This window comes from Lutra lutra, chromosome 12 (assembly GCF_902655055.1).
Source record: "Lutra lutra chromosome 12, mLutLut1.2, whole genome shotgun sequence".
Lineage (NCBI taxonomy): Eukaryota > Metazoa > Chordata > Mammalia > Carnivora > Mustelidae > Lutra > Lutra lutra.
The window spans coordinates 8,191,088-8,209,209 of NC_062289.1; the positions used below are offsets into that span (position 1 = coordinate 8,191,088).

Sequence of the window (18,122 nt, forward strand, 5' to 3'; positions counted from 1 at the left end):
GCAACCACAAGAACAGTTTCAAGGCGACCACAAAACAGAGTTTGGTCAAATTGAGCTGGACAAGGTCTGGCAAGACAGGGTGGCTACCCTCAGAAGAAATGTCTTGGAAAAGGCAGAGTGAGACCCCGGTGATGTGTGGAGATTGAATGGGTCATCAGCCCTGAGAAGGACCAAACCTCCTTTTCTCAGCCAATGAGGTTTTAAATAGATCTGGTTTGGGGTTGGAACAATCCAAATGTAGCTATTGGTTGGAGCCTGACAGGTGGAGACAAGTGGAGCGCGGAGGGGTTGCAGGGAGGATCAGAGATGCGGTTTCTAACATGAAACAAAACATTCTCGAGTGAGTAGAAATCAATAAGCAGAACACATTGGATGGTGAGCTCTTCAGCCAGTTTCTTAATAACTTCCATCTTGTACCAGTGCAGATGGAAAACTGGTTTTAAAGAAAGAGTCATACTAGAGACAAATACATTTGCTCCCTTATAATTAATTAGAGTCTTTTTAAAAATATAGGCTTTTGGAATTTATGTATTAAATAATTTTGTGCATCTAGCACCTGGTGAACATTCAGTGCATTGTGACTACAGGAACACAAAATGCATCTTTTGTATCTTAGTTACTTAGGATAAATTTGGGAAATGTGGACTGGATGCTTATTCATTCCTTTTTTTTCAAAGAAGGCTTCTGGTAAGTTTTAATCATCAGCTGATTGCGGAATACTCATACTCCCTCTACCCATTCTACTTCTCCATTCTATATTTTTCTACATTCTACCCATTCTACTTCTTCTGGTTCAGAAGTTATGGACTTGAAGGCTGGGTAAAGAAAAAAAAAAGATGGAACATGGAACTAAGTATTATGTCTAAATATTTGGAAACCAAGAGATCCATAAATATTAAAACCCATCAGGTGTTCCATGGGGAGAGGTTATAAATTAAATAGTAGGTTTAATTTTATAGTTAACTTCAAGTAAGTGGGTGTGAGCTCCTACATTTTTTCTTTCTCTTCCTTTTAAAATCCACTGTATCACTGAACACTACATCAAAACCTAATGATGTACTGTACAGTGGCTAACTGAATGTAATAATATAAATAAATAAATAAATTTTAAAAATCCAAGTGTAGCTCAAAAAGAGAAGCCCCATTAAAATAAAGGCATTCTTTAGCTCATTGGCGACCTCCCTCATGTTCTGAATTTCGATTCCGGAGTCTTCCAGAAAGTACAAGCCTAAACCATTGTTGAAGTTCATTAATGAAAATCTGTAGGTATTATTAAATTAAATAACTTAAAGAAAATTAATAATTACATATAATATACATATAAAATAATTACATATATAAAATTTGGTTTTGTAATGATTAGTAATAGCTATCAATAATTGGCTAATTTATTTATAATTTGCCTTTCACTTAGTGGTTTCTATCAACCAGTGATTCCATAAAGTAAAACTCACTGTATATAAAACTTACTGTTCAAAGGAATTTCATTTATTTATTTATTTACAAAATGACTTTAAACATTTAAGTGAGATTTTTCTTATGGCAAGAGAATTCAACTCCTTTTTTTCCTAAGTGTCATGTAATCAGGAAAGTTACTATTTACGGAAAATATTTGTTTAAATTGAAATTTATTACTGCAGCTGGTTCATTAAAAGCTCTAAACTTGGTTGTCTCGTCAAATGTGGAAATGTATCTCGTCTAGTTGATCTTTATCTTTTTAGTTGTCTATCATGAATAGTTAGCTGTTGCCTGTATCTTGCATCCTCCCCTCAGATTTATCACAGTGGAAACAGAAACCACTGCCCCTCCAAACTCAAGCTGTCCCCTGAACTCTCTCGCACACTTCTGTGGTCTGCCAGCCTGGGCACGGCTCCATCAGCAGGGGCAGGATGAGGGGTCCTTCTCCCAATGGGGCAGACAATCCAAACTCTCTGAGTAGTTCTCTTGCCTCTCCCCTCTCATAGTGCTTGCGAGGGCATGTGTCCCTCCTTCCTGCCCTTCTCCTATGAAAGACCTTCAAAGACTCTTCTTCAATTAATTGTCCAGCCTGATCTCTAGAATTTCATGATGCTTTTAACCCATCATCCCCTGCTCTGGGGCTGCCATACATTTTTGAGAGAGCAAGAAAGTCCCATTCTCTGCTCTTTTTTTAACAGTTATTGCATATCAATTCAAAACATAAAATTTTAATATTAACACTGAATTACTAAATAGTTCACTAAATATTATTTAGTCCCAGAATCATAGCCATTGGTCCAAAATTAAGCAGTAATGAATAAATCCACAGGAATCTGGTATTTGAGAAACTGACCATACACTGTGGAGTATGGAATTTATTACTGAGTATTTATCTCAGTTTGGATTCTAGGTTCACCCCATTTGTTGATACAATCTGCCTTGTTCTTAAGTTATATGAAGTACTAAAGAATTAAACAGAACCAGTATTACTCAGAAAATAATGAGATGTTTCAAGATCATTCTCAACTTTATATTCTTATCTCTGAATTTCCCTAATATTAGGATATTGAAGGGGTCAGGCTTCAATTTCAGCAGCTTTAGAAATGGGGCCACATGAGGAAGCAGACATTTGCACATGTAGACACATCCTGATATCTGTTTAATGCAGTTATACCAGCAGTGAAACAAAGCATGATTTATACTCATCAAAATGTGTGAAAGCCTTCAGGAATTCATTTCTACCATGGTATTGAAATTTGTCAAAATTTATATTATTATAATGTGGCAATAGTAAATTCAGTTGTCAGATGCTATCTGTTCATGGCCACTATGAATTGGAATCCCTGCATTTCTTCAATCAATTGGCAAGACTTAAAAATTAAAAAAAAAGATTTTTTTAAAGCCATATTTTTTAATCCCCCAGCTATTTATTAATTTTCTCTTTTTCTTTCTTTTAACAACAAAAAGTGACTGTTGACTGAATTTTTTTTCCAGTTTTTTTTTTTTATTTTTTCAGCATAACAGTATTCATTATTTTTGCACCACACCCAGGGCTCCATGCAATCCGTGCCCTCCACAATACCCACCACCTGGTGCCCCCAACCTCCCACCCCCCCACCCCTTCAAAATTCTCAGATCGTTTTTCAGAGTCCATAGTCTCTCATGGTTCACCTCCCCTTCCAATTTCCCTCAACTCCCTTCTCCTCTCCATCTCCCCTTGTCCTCCATGCTATTTGTTATGCTCCACAAATAAGTGAAACCATATGATACTTGACTCTCTCTGCTTGACTTATTTCACTCAGCATCATCTCTTCCAGTCCCGTCCATGTTGCTACAAAACTTGGGTATTCATCCTTTCTTTTTTCTTTTTTACAGCTTTATAAACATATATTTTTATCCCCAGGGGTACAGGTCTGAGAATCGGCAGGTTTACACACTTCACAGCACTCACCATAGCACATACCCTCCCCAATATCCATAACCCCACCCCCCTCTCCCAACCCCCTCCCCCCATCAACCCTCACTTTGTTTTGTGAGATTAAGAGTCACTTATGGTTTGTCTCCCTCCCAATCCCATCTTGTTTCATTTACTCTTCTCCTACCCCCTCAACCCCCCATGTTGCATCTCCTCTCCCTCATATCAGGGAGATCATATGATAGTTGTCTTTCTCCGATTGACTTATTTCGCTAAGCATGATACCCTCTAGTTCCATCCACGTCATCGCAAATGGCAAGATTTCATTTCTTTTGATGGTTGCATAGTATTCCATTGTGTATATATACCACATCTTCTTTATCCATTCGTCTGTTGATGGACATCTAGGTTCTTTCCATAGTTTGGCTATTGTAGACATTGCTGCTATAAACATTCGGGTGCATGTGCCCCTTCGGATCACTACGTTTGTATCTTTAGGGTAAATACCCAGCAGTGCAATTGCAGGGTCATAGGGTAGTTCTATTTTCAACATTTTGAGGAACCTCCATGCTGTTTTCCAGAGTGGTTGCACCAGCTTGCATTCCCACCAACAGTGTAGGAGGGTTCCCCTTTCTCCGCATCCTCGCCAGCATCTGTCATTTCCTGACTTGTTAATTTTAGCCATTCTGACTGGTGTGAGGTGATATCTCATGGTGGTTTTGATTGGTATTTCCCTGATGCCGAGTGATATGGAGCACTTTTTCATGTGTCTGTTGGCCATCTGGATGTCTTCTTTGCAGAAATGTCTGTTCTATTGACTGAATTTTATCTGCATTTCCAAGTAAATCATGTTCACTCTAGTAAATAAAGTCATTTTGAAACATAAAATAAACTCAACTGCTATTATACCTTACAGAGATCAACTCCATTAAAGTAACAGTGTATCTTCATAATGCAAATACATACACATACAGTGGTGATTAAACTAAATACAAAGTATTGAACCATCTATATTGTACTCATTGTTGTGTAAGAATTTTCAGGTGCTGTTAAATATTCCTTGGGGGTATAATTTTTAATGAATACATAATATTCCACTGTATAGCTATGCCATATTTTATTTAATAATTATCTACTTGAATATTAAAGTTAAGCCAACTTTTGTCTAACATAACTTAAGCTTCAGTAAAATAGTCAATTTTAGCTCAATTTGCAAAATAATTCAGTCATTTCATATTCAGTCATAGGGTTTACTTTATTCTTATATAAAGTATGTACTTTATATAAATATATTTTATATAAGCATACTTATATAAAGTATATATATATAAGTATTATTATATATAAAGTATAAGCTTTGTGAACTTTATATAAGTATACTTATATAAACTTTATAAACTTTATAAAAGTATACTTACATAAAGTATAAACTTATATAAAGTTTTGGATCACTTTAATATCCTTAATTATTAATTTATGCTGGGCACTAAAATCTGAATCATTAGATTAAATGCCATAAACTCTTTTACGAATCAGGCAATGCCAAATTGATTTCCAGAAGTTCCTTACCCATATATATTCCAATTAAAATATCTATTTTATATATTCATTTATATAAATGTCCTTTGCCAGAATTTTTTTAAAACTGAGTTTACTGTTACTTGAATTGACTGTGAGAACTCTATATACTAGAAATTGCTCCTAACATGTTTATTAGAAAGACTTCATCTCAGATTTTTATTAATTTTGTTTAAAATATTTATGTAAGTCTAGAGAGTGGAAAATAGCTTTCTTTAATTTTTCTAATAAGTCCTATGTTATTGAAAGAAACTTAATAGTCCCCTACACTTTTCACAGCAGACTTAGCATTTTATTTTTTACCTTAACTGGTATACTGAACTATACTGAAACATAACAAAAGGTTCATGTGCTGATTATAATGTTCTTTCAGTCTTGACAAAAGCACATTAAGATACACAACTTTTCTGCTCCCCAGAAAGTTCCCTTATGCCATTCTCCAGCTGCCCACGCCCCAGAAGCAACAGCTGATCTGATTTCTAACATTGTCTCTTATTTTTGCCCGTTCTAGGTTCTTGTGAGCTAGCAACATCCATCTTCACCACATCACTAATTTCTTCCCCATTCGTGGCTTTCAATTTTTATTTTTTATTTCCTTTTTTGAATTTTTTGATAGTGCTTTTTGGACGAGCAAAGTTTTAAATTCCGATGAAGTACAAATTACTTCTTTTTATAGTTTGCTTACAGTGCTTTATAAAAGAAATGTTGGTCTATTTCAAAGTCACACCCACCTTAAATTGATACTTGAGTAATGTGACCATAGTGGTTGGGGTTCATTGTTTCCCCTATAGATATCCAGTCACTTTAAAACTATTTATTAACACACTTTCCTTTTCTCATTGAAATTACCAATAAGCTTGTGAAAGAGGACTTTGGTGTTCTTGTCAAAGATTACTAATCCACGTATGTATGGATCATTTTCTTTCTATTCGGTTCCATTGACTATTATCTGTTGAATGTCTTGACTACTGTCAGTTATAATAAATCCTGAAATTAGAAAGGGTACCCATTCCAACTTGGTTCTGACTTTTCAAGATAGTTTGGCTAGTCTTAGGCCTTTTCATTCCAAGTGCATTTTGAAATTGTCTCATCAAGTTAAAAAAAAATGTCTGACTTCTAGGATTTTTATTGGGATGTGTCAAATTTACAGGTTAATTTAAGGAGAGCTAACATCTTAGCAAAATTGCATACTGCAATCATAAACGTAGTTTATCATTCCATTTATTTAAGTATCTTTTAATTTCTCTCAGCAATATTTAATTTTCACTGTAGAGATATGGTTATAAAACATTGCCAGTTTTATCCCTGAGTATGTGATTGTTTTTATGGTACTATAAGTGATACTTTTGTATTTCATTTTGTAATTGCTCATTCCTAATATATATGGGTGTGTGTGTGTGTATTATATATACATATATATAATATATATGTGTGTGTATATATATTGTGTATAATATATATATGTGTGTATATATATATTATAGATATAATCTCTATAATGTTTACACATACACACCAATACAAACATATTTTTGCATATTAAATTTTTATCCTGAAACATCACTGAGTTCACTTAGTTATGGTTGTTTTCTCACAGATTTCATAGGAGTTTCTAAGTACTTTATCTTAGCTTCTCAGTCTTTACTAATTTTTATGATTTTGCTTTATTTTCTAGTCGTATTACATAAATCAGAACCTTAAGTAGAATAAGTAGAATTCTGAATAGAATTGGTGAGAAAGAATATCTTTGTCCTATCCTCAATCCTATGAGAAAAGCATTCAATATCTTAACATTCAAAAATTATATATTCTGAATGATTTTCACTGATGTCCTTCATGATTTTGCGAAAGTCTCCTCCTATTCCTAAACTTTTAAGAGTTGTTTTCATAATGATTATTGTGTCTTATCAAATGCTTTTTTTTTAAAGATTTTTATTTATTTGACAGACAGATCACAAGTAGGCAGAGAGGCAGGCAGAGAGGGAGGCAGAGAGAGAGAAGAGGAGGAGGCAGGCTCCCTGCTGAGCAGAGAGCCCGATGTGAGGCTCAATCCCAGGACCCTGGGATCATGACCTGAGCCAAAGGTAGAGGCTTTAACCACTGAGCCACCCAGGTGCCCCTTATCAAATGCTTTTTATGGATCAACTGTAATAATCATGATTTCTCCCTCTATCTATTAATATAGTAAAAATATAATGAAGATATTGATTGATTTCAGGAAATATTTGCCTTTCTGGCACATACCAATATTGATCACAGTATATTATCTTTTGATGTTATAGTTTGGTATTCCTTTTCTAATTTATAAACTGATTTTGTACTTACATGCATGAAAGATATTTGTCTATAATTTTCTTTTCTTATATTGACTTTGCCCAGTTTTAGCATCTGGGTTATAGTGGCCTCATAAGAAGAGTTGTAGAATAATTCCTCCTCCAAAAGAGTTTGCATACAAAAGGTATTGTTTCTTCCTTAACTGCTTGATAGAATTCAACTCTGCAATTAGGTGGGAGTAGGGTTTGTCTATGGAAAGTTGTATAATAAGAATTATAATTTCTTTTTCTTTTTTTTTTTTTTAAGAGAGGAAGGGGGGAGGTGGAAGAGAATCTTAAGTAGGCTCCACACCTAATATGGAGCCTGACACAGTGCTTGATGCCACAACGCTGAGATCATGAACCGAGCTGAAATTGAGAGTTGGATGCTTACTGACTGAGCCACCCAGGTGCCCCAATAATTTTAATTTCTTAAAATTAAGATACAGGGCTCTTTAGATTTTCTATTTTTTCTTGAGTCAGTTTGGATAATTTGAATCTTTAGTAAATGGTACAAAATTAGATTCTTTTTTTTTTTTTTTAAGGATTTTACTGGGGTACCTGGGGCTCAGTGGGTTAAAGCTTCTGCCTTTGGTTCAGGTCATGGTCTCAGGATCCTGGGATTGAGCCCCACATTGGGCTCTCCACTCAGCGGGAAGCCTGTTTCTCCCTCCCTCTCCCTGCCTGCCTCTCTGCCTACTTGTGATCTCTGTCTGTCAAATAAATAAATGAAATCTCAAAAAAAAAAAAAGATTTTATTTATTTATTTGAGAAACAGAGTAAGAGAGAGCATGAGAGGGGAGAAGGTCAGTAGGAGAAGTGAACTCCCCATGGAGCTGTGAGCCTAATGTGGGACTTGATCCTGGGAGTCCAGGATTATGACCCGAACCAAAGGCAGTTACTTAACCAATTGAGCCACCCAGGTGCCCTAAAATTAGATTACTTTTAAAAATTAGATTATTTCTAACCCAACATGATTGTTGGGTTTATCTTAATAAAGTTATCTTAATAAAAAAAGTTATCTTGGGGCACCTGGGTGGCTCAGTGGGTTCAAGCCTCTGCCTTTGGCTCAGGTCATGATCTCAGGGTCCTGGGATCGAGCCCCACATCAGGCTCTCTGCTCAGCCACGGAGCCTGCTTCCTCCTCTCTCTCTCTCTCTCTGTCTGCCTCGCTGCCAACTTGTGATCTCTATCTGTTAAATAAATAAATAAAATCTTTAAAAAAAAAAGTTATCTTAATAAAATAACTTATTAAAATTTAATATCAATTTACAGTCAAATTATTAATGCTTTACTTATATTACTTTATTTTGTATGGTTCTTTATCATTTCCTTTATTATTTTTAAATTATTTTTATCCAGTGAAGTTAAAAGATTTAAATTATATATTAGATTTTTCTTATGAATGCTATAATCAGCGATAATATTATAAATGTTTTTCCTTGTGGCAGGTGGAAATTAAAAACATTTGCCACAACACTTTCCCCTCAAATTTTAACCTTTGTTATAACCTGGGCACTGGGAAAGATACTGTTGCTATTGGAATTTTAAACTGTGCTCAAAGAAAAATGTAGAGCGTTATAAAATATATTAGAAAAATGAAAAGCTGAAAATTAATGACCATCCATTTCAAGAGATTTGAAAAAGAACCTACAAGAGCGCCTGGGTGGCTCAGTGGGTTAAAGCCTCTGCCTTCGGCTCAGGTCATGATCCCAGGGTCCTGGGATTGAGCCCCCCATAGGGCTCTCTGCTCAGCGGGGAACCTGCTTCCCTTCCTCTCTCTCTGCCTGCCTCTCCGCCTACTTGTGATCTCTGTCTGTCAAATACATAAATAAAATCTTTAAAAATAAAAAGAAAAAAGAAAAAGAACCTGAAATTAAACTCCAAACTGTGAAGCAACTCACCATATTGAATGAGAACAGAAATTAGTAGAATTTAAAACATAATTAAGAGAAGTCTAACAAATAGGTAAATATCTGATGATGCTGATTAAGAAAAAAAATCCACACATAACCCATATGCAGTACAAAGGGGCTATCATTACAATGTGAACGGGTATTAAGATAATACAACGATATTGTATTTGGTCATTCTGAAATGACCAAATCCTAAAATCACTGGTAGATTTTATGAAGCTAATTATAATTGAGTTTATTACCCCAAGTTTTCAAATGTTTGTGCATGTTAGGTTCACTGAAGTTGTTAAAATATGGACATCTGGCCCTGAATCCTAGAGATGTTTTGTTTGTGGGTATGAGTGCAGGCCCAGGATTTACTTGCTTAGCACACGCCTGATGTGAATGTGATGGTGACGTTCACCTGTGTCCCAGATACATACTGACTTTCCTGCCAGGCCCCATGCTACTTGGTTCCCGTGCCGGGCTTTACTTAATCCTCATAACAATCCTATGAGAAACAAACTATCATGATCATTCTCAAGAGTCAGAAGCTGATATTTAGAGAATGTCTGTCACTTGCTCATGACCCCAGAGCTGAGAAGGAGAACAGAACTTGATGATACACTTTGTCTGGCAACTTCTGTTGATCAGGTTCTATGCTGGACTTCTATGCTCTAGGCTACTTTATTTTACTGTGACAGGAAAAAAAAAATGGTTCATGAAAACTTGGCTATGTCAAAAAGTAAAATTTCATTATTATATGTTGAATTCATTTAAGATTTTCTTTTCTTTTTTGTATGTTTGTGTTTGTTTTCTATCAAAGGAAGTCTTATTTAACCCAATCTGTGATCAAGTTCAATCTTGGATCTTCTTCTCTTTTCATCTTAGGCTGAATTGATATAATCACATGAGTCAACAGAGGAAATGGGAGTTCTCTTATCTGGTTTATATGTATCCACTTTCCTGTGAAGTTATATATCTTCTTTCCTGGATGTATCAACTTCTGCTCCCAGATAATGTCTGGAGTCCAAGGTGGGCACATAGATACTCGGGCATGCCTTCTAGGCCACATTGTTATTTTGAGACAGTTGAGGCTCTCTTTGTCTTCTTACACCTCTCTGGCATTCCTGACATCTCCCCACTATTCTTCCCCTGCTTGTCATCCAACCCAATATGGAGAATCAAATTCTAGTATTTGCTTTTGAAGAAATCACCAGTTTATATGAGGAGATTTAAATATGTCTCTCTGTGAACCCAAACTCCCATGGAAAGGGGAAGGGCAAGGCATCTACTTCTTACTCTCCAGAAAACTTACTTGCGAAGTCTCTCTTTTCTTTTGGTCTGGGGCTGGGAGATACCAGTAATTCTGGATTCAACATTCTCCCCTCAAAAGCTTTTACTTTCACATGACTCCAAATGCTTTTGAAATCTGCTTCTTTGTTCTCACTGTGTTTGTACAGGGACTTTTTCCAGGGCAAAGGAAATAGAGCAGGTCCTTTGGTGTTTCAAGATAGTTCTTCCAGGATGCATCTCACTTTGCAATGACATGGTTACAGTCTGACAAATGGATCATTTTGATTTGGCAATGTGGTAGGTACTTAAAGCATTTTTGACTTCCCTGAAGCACTTATTGTAAAAAAAAGGCAGAAATATATATGGTATTGACCTTTATTCCATTATAATGCACATTGAAGGCCACCGTATGGGGAAAGTGATAGTTTTAACCAGGTTTGTTAATTATATGCAGTGTCAATATCCATCAGGCAGTGAAATTAAAGCAATGCAACACAAAGCTAGGCAAAGAGCATAGCCTATTCAAGACTTTGTGTTGCATTCATAAATATTATCTGATTCTTGATGGGGTGGCTATTCCATCACCTTCACCTTTCAATTTTCCCTATAGATGATCACCTCTTTGGCTATACTGGCATTTTCAGAGGTGCTTCATGGAAGGTAAGTTCCAAAGGGTATGAATAAGTGTTATGTGTAGAAAGAGACAACATAGAAAACTGAGTTTGGAAATGTTTCATAATACAAACTTAAACAAGGTCTTTACTATAAGACACCTCAATAACCTTACTCTATTAATGTACGTTGTGACCATTACACAGAGTTAGTATTAGTTTCCTAGAGCTGCTATAACAAAGTACCATTAAGTGGTGGCTTTAAACAACACATATTTAATACCTCATAGTTCTAGAGGTTAAAAATTGGAAATCGAGGCCTTGGTAGGGCCATGACCTCTCAGAAAGCTCTAGGGGGAGAATCCATCTCGCTTCGTCTAGCTCCTGGTGTTTTCTGGCAATCTTCAGTCTTCCTTGGCTTGTAGATGCATCACTGGAGTCACATGCCATCTTCCTGCTGTGTGTCTTCAAATCATCTTTCCTCTGTGTCCAAATTTCCCCTTTTTATAAGGATATATTATAGGTCATATTGAATTAGCATTCATTCTAATGACCTCATTTAAACCTGATTATCTTTATAAAGACCCTATTCCCAATAAGGTCACATTCTGAAGCCCTGAGGGCTAGAACTCCAATATATCTTATTATGGGGAGGGGACAATTCAACAAATAACAGTGTTCTAAAGTATTAAATTCAATCTACTGATAACCTCATTCAGAGAGCAGTTAGTAGTAGTAATAGTAGTAGAATATCCTGGAACTCATTTTTGGAAATACTAGAGTATGTGGATGGCATTTCAGAAGCTCAAACACAGGTATATATAAGTTCTTTTCCCATGCAAGAGTTAGTTTTGCTCAGGGTTATTCTATGGACAAAAAAATAAACTTGGAAAACTTTTCATTACTGATTATAAAGAATGTATATAAGAGTGAATATGATTTACCCCAGGTCATTTTTGAAAAATTGGGGAAAAGATCCTTAAAATAGGTAGATGTTTATTGTTACTGCTGCCATTTTTTGGTCATTAACTGGTCATTTTCCATTTGAGTACAGTTCTGTATTAGCTTTAACTACTTATGGGTATTAAGAATTCAGACTTGCCTTATTGAAAAAGCTTGTTTGGGGGAGTAAAAAATAATTTTAAAAAAGAAGGTAGACTGTTCTAATTTGAATTGATCATCTGTATGCACAGCATTTTCCTTTTATTTTTATTTTAGCATGCACTTATTACACCTCAGACGGTAGACTGGATCATTTTTTTCTCAATTCTTCATTTCCTCTCCATATTAGATCATAAGTTCCAACTTATGTCATGGCCTCCCACGTAGCATGTCCTGCCAGCCTCCTGACTTTGGGTTTGGCCATAGGATTTGCTTTGGCCAATGGAATATCAGTGGACATGACACACACAGAGGCTTAATTTGTGCTGCAAGTTTGGGCTTGCTTGCTTTTCCTCCTGTTTTTTGTTTTGAGGACATGCCTTGGGGAGCCATTAGTGTAAGGGGGGTAAGAGACATAATGGAAAAGACATGGATACCTATACAGTTTGGGGCCAGTCTCATCAGTACCCAGCCTAAGTCAGGAGAATCCTGGGCAACCCATCTGTGTGTGAATGATGATAAAGTTCTGTGTTATTGAGATTTGTGTGATAAGTAACACAGTATTGTTTTAAAACACAATGATCTTGGCTCTTCCCACAGTTTGGCGATTGTGGCCATTGCTGCTATGAAGCAGCAATGCCCTTCAACAGAAAAATGGATAAAGAAGATATGGTCCATATATATAATGGAATATTATGCCTCCATCAGAAAGGATGAATACCCAACTTTTTTATCAACATGGACGGGACTGGAGGAGATTATGCTGAGTGAAATAAGTCAAGCAGAGAGAGTCAATTATCATATGGTTTCACTTACTTGTGGAGCGTAAGGAATAACATGGAGGACAATAGGAGACGGAAAGGAAAACTGAATTGGGGGAAATCAGAGGTGGAGATGAACCATGAGAGACTGTGGACTCTGAGAAACAACCTGAGGGTTTTGGAGGGGAGAGAGGTGGGGGGTTAGGTGAGCCTGGTGGTGGGTATTAAGGAGGGCACATACTGCATGGGGCCCTGGGTGTGGTGCATAAACAATGAATCTTGGAACACTAAAAAAATAAAATAAAATTAAAAAAAACCCCACAATGATCTATGCACCTTGTTTACCGGTTTGTCTCCCTCACTACTTCTTGAGCTTCTTGAAAGTAATGACCATATTTTATATAATTCTACATTTTCTCAGCCTACTTCTTGCATATCATAGCCTCAAAAATGTTTGATGGGTGAATACTGAATGAGTGAATGACATACAAGACAATCTGAGTGGAATGTAAGAAGTATGGTTATTATGGAAACCCAGGTAAATAATTTAGAAAAAACACTGGAATACTGCTTTGGTTCTGGAGGAAGGTTATATACATTCTTAGGCTAGAAGTAAAAACTTGTATCAATTCTAGTCTATTCATAAGCAGGGACACTAGTTTCTAGATAAAACCAAACCTTCAGATCTGACCTTACAGTAACCAGAGGGCAAAGTCTGAGGTCACTTTTCCATTTTGATGCAAATGGAAATCTCTTTCATCAATAGCAATCTGGACACATCCTCTGAGTCCACTTCCAACAACTGTAGGAAATTCCTACAAGTGCATTCCTTCTTGGTAATGATGCTTACTTCTGCCTCTAATGATTAATAAGTAAACTTTGTTTTCTAAAATTGCTGTTATGTAAAATGAATCCTTTATAAATGACCATTAATGAGCACCATACATTCTAAGGTTAGTGAGGTTCAGTATCTTAAATATTACGGAAAGATGCGAAGATTCTAGAAGTTGTAAGAATTTAAAGTTCAAATGTGGACTTAATATGCACTTTCTTGTGGCAGTGTTATCTGAGGTCCAAGAGTAAGTTTGTATGTGTCTTTGTGTGTGTTTATTTTTCCCTATATTATGTGGGATTCTGAGTCGATATGAAAGCAGCTGACAGCAGTAGATAAAGATGATTATAGTGAAGAATTTAATCGATAACCATTTTTATCTCAGCAACACACATTACACCTTTAAAAATTATTTGCACAAATGTTTATTCTGAGCTGGTCTCTATAAATAAGACTGAGCTCTGTGAAGAGTCAGAAAAACATTAGAGGAGAAGGAGCAATTCCAAATGTCAAAAAAAAAAAAAAAAGTGCTGTGGTCAAGCGTCAGCACTGAGTCTTTCCTGGAAGATATGATACCACAAGATCACCCCAAGCCACAGCGATGTCATTTCTCACATCAATTCTGCAAGCATATGGAACTCGTCTCTTGGGAGAAATTTCAAATTAAAGCCAAGCACACCATTGATAAAGTAGTAAAATGATGTTTCTGATGAAGAATACATTATAAAATTTAATACTAAAATACCTTAGGAAAAAAACCTCAATCTGTAATGAGAAATCTTTCATATCTGTACATATTAGTGACTTCAAACATGTACTAGGAAGTGAAGAATTTTATTTATTTTAGGAATGTTATACCTGAAAAGTGTGGGGTAGTGATTGAAAGACATGAAAGGACAGTTTTAAAAAATAACGTTATTTTTGAAAGAGTAATTAGCTAGCTAAAACAAAAGTACTTTCCCTACACATAGTAAAATGAACAGGCGTACTGTTTTAGGAACAGGTGTGTCTCTCTAAAGCAATCATGGGGCCCACGGTTGTGGGCTGAAGTTGGTCAAAGACCATTGCTAGTCTATATCATGAAAACCACTGGTATTTATTTCAAGGGGACCCTAAAATGGAATTATTGTATCTATAAGAGAAGTGTGTTGATTAACAAGTGAGAAAATCAGGGCATGCCGATGACTAGTTTGGTCAGTCTGTGTGTGTTTCTCTCCCAGGAAGTATGTATATGCATTGCGTGTGTGTGTTGGAATTTTTGAGCTAGTAATAATAGAACGTGTAGTCTTGATATTCTGTCAAGATATATCTTTTCATGTTCTCCTACAGTATGAATGACTGTTTTAAAGTTTTATCTAGCCTTCAACGGGACAAGAACAGAGGAAAGATGTTATTACCTGAACTCAAGGCACTTTAAAGAAAGTGTACGCAGATTTGAAGAGTGTGGAGCAATGGGTCTGTCTATGGCCTTGGGACTCAGAGAGAAATTCACCAAGTGGAGGGTGATTTCTAAGGAAAGGAGACCCTTTCATTGACAAAGTTTCCTTTTAATGTTGAATGCTAGTCTCAGTGATCATATGTGGTGTGTGTGTGTGTGTGTGTGTGTGTGTGTGTGTGTGTGTGTCTGTGTTGAAGTAAGATTGCTAATCTCCTAACAAGGTATTAGGGGTTCATTTAAAAGAACCAAAGGTTACCTTCTCTAATTAAATAATTGCTCATGAATTTCTAAAATGTATTTTTAAAAGAACATATATCTCTTTGTATGAAGTTGGGACTATTAAGCAAAATAAAGCTAAGAAACCATTTATGGCATTGACTGTTAAGATCATTTTAGATCTTCTCTTGTATACACAGGAATTATTTTGGACTTCTTCATTTTTACTTGTGCTTAAAAATACTTGTGTCTTTTTTTTTAAATCGAATTATGCTTGAGAGTTAGTCTTTATTTTCCATCACCTCACTAAACCATCATGAGTTAATTTTCACTCGTTAGGAAACAAATCAGGAGAGATTTAGTGACTTTTCTGAGCTACGTAAGGGGTGTATCACGCATTCAGACTGTGGCCTGGAAAGTTCACTTGGCAGCCCATATGTGCCTGTACTATATATCTCAGCAAATTATTCTGACATTATTATGAAACTAAAAATAAACTCCTAATAAACCGAAGAAGTACATTATCCATTAGTCCTGATGAAAACCATATACAATCTCAAATCTTTTTTTTTTTTTTAAGATTTCACATATTTATTTGAGAGAGAGAGAGTGAGAGTGAGAGAGCGAGCAAGCATGAGTGTGGGGTGGGGGGGGGGGAGGGAGAAGTAAACTCCCCGCTGAGCAGGAAGCCCAACAGGGGGCTCGATGGGATCATGACCTGAGACCAAGGCAGACGCTTAACTGACTGAGCCACCCAGGCGCCCCATACAACCCCAAATCTTTAAAAGCATACAATGCACACTAAATGAGCCACACAATGATGCTCCCATCCACAGGCCTAATTTATTCCTTTTCTTCGTATTTCCTTTATGAGATGCTTTATGAATGTTTATCAGGAAGAGTTTCTTCCCTCCTTTTCTGAAACGGTGGGTGAGCACATGCTCTGAGCATCACGGCTGTAGATGTTCTGTATGTAGGCCAAGCTCGCAGGAAACAGCGCAGAGAGATGAAATACATCCAGGAGAGTGTGGGAGAGAACTGGAAGATAAAATGGAAGCTGGAAGAAGAGTTGCAGAAATGCCTCCGTGACTTTCTGGAAGCTGCCGTCGGCAAAGGTGGTGTGCCCACATGTGTTCGTGGCCAATTAACAGGGAAAACTTGTTTTTTGCAGGTTAGGAACAAACCAAAAAATAGTTCTTTTTAACGGGCTACAAAGGCAGTGATGGCTGTTAGCACATTCTTAGTCATAACAAATAATGATCACCAAGGGCTATCCTGGTACATTTTTACCTGTGGTGTCTAATTTATAAGTCACAGGTAATTCCATAATTTCTTTTTAATAGTTAGTGGCAAGCTTCATTAGTGTCTCTCAACCTTTTAAAAAACACTGGCCATCAAAAATTAGCAACACTAAAAAGTTTCTATTAGCACACTCTTAGGTCTTCTAGTGATGATTATAATTATGTTAAAAAATGAAGAAAAAGGAGCTCATCACATTACTCTGATTTCAAGAATACCCAGAATTTCAGAAATGCCTCTTAATTTAGAGAAGAGTATCGTAAGTAAACTGTGTATCACATAAGCCTTAATTTTATTATACCCTCTGACGTTTCATCCTTGCATACTTGTATTATGGTATGGACTGAATTGTGCCTCCCTGAAATTCATGAATTCATCCCTGAAGTTGAAGCTCCAACTTCTGAGGTGATCTGGAGATGGAATCTTTGGGAGTAATTAAGTTTTGATGTGAGGTGGGCCCCCCAAAGTGGGATTAGTGCCCATATAAGAAAAGACACAAGGAAGATTTTTCTCCCTCTCTTCCTCCCTCTCTCTCTCTCAGCCATGTGGGGACACAGTGAGAAGATGGTTGGTCTGCAAGTCAAAAAGAGGATCTCATTGGAAACCAACCCTTAATCTTTGATTTCTAGCCTCCAGAGTTGTAAGAAATTAATTCTTGTTGTTGAGGTCACCCAATCTATGGTAATTTGCTCTGGTAGCCTGAGCTAAGACATGGTATTAGCCAAATTCCCTAAAATTTTTTGAAAAGTAACATGATAAACCAGTTTGTTAATTTAGATCTACAACAACTCTCAAAGAAGATGTAGAAATGTTGTATATTCAAAAACTCATTATCTATTGAGTTAACTTATCAGTCATTTATTTATCTAAATATTTTAAAATTTTGTTTTATTTTTTCAGTGTTCCAAGATTCATTGTTTATGCACCACACCCAATGCTCCATGCAATACGTGCCCTCCTTAATACCCACCACCAGGCTCACCCAACCTCCCATCCCCTCCCCTCCAAAACCCTCAGTTTGTTTCTCAGAGTCTACAGTCTCTCATGGTTCATCTCCCCCTCTGATTTCCACAGAAATCAGTTGCTTTCTTATACATTAACAATGAAAATATAGAAAGGGAAATTTGAGAATTGATTCCATTTACTATAGCACCAAAAATCATAAGATACCTGGGAATAAATCTAACCAAAGAGGTAAAGATCTGTCCTCGAGGAACTACAGAACACTCATGAAAGAAATTGAATAAGACACAAAAAGATGGAAAACCATTCCATGCTCACAGATTGGAAGAATAAACATTGTTAAAATATCTATACTGTCCAAAGCAATCTATACTTTCAATGCCATCCTGATCAAATTCCACCGGGATTTTTCAAAGAGCTGGAACAAAAATCCTAAAGTTTGTATGG

General features: G+C 36.3%; 1 protein-coding gene across 5 annotated transcripts in view; it reads right to left on the reverse strand.

Annotated features, from left to right (window-relative positions):
- Nucleotides 1-18,122, reverse strand: part of DOK6 (docking protein 6) — a 369,400-nt gene that overhangs the window by 144,876 nt on the left and 206,402 nt on the right. The window lies entirely within an intron of this gene.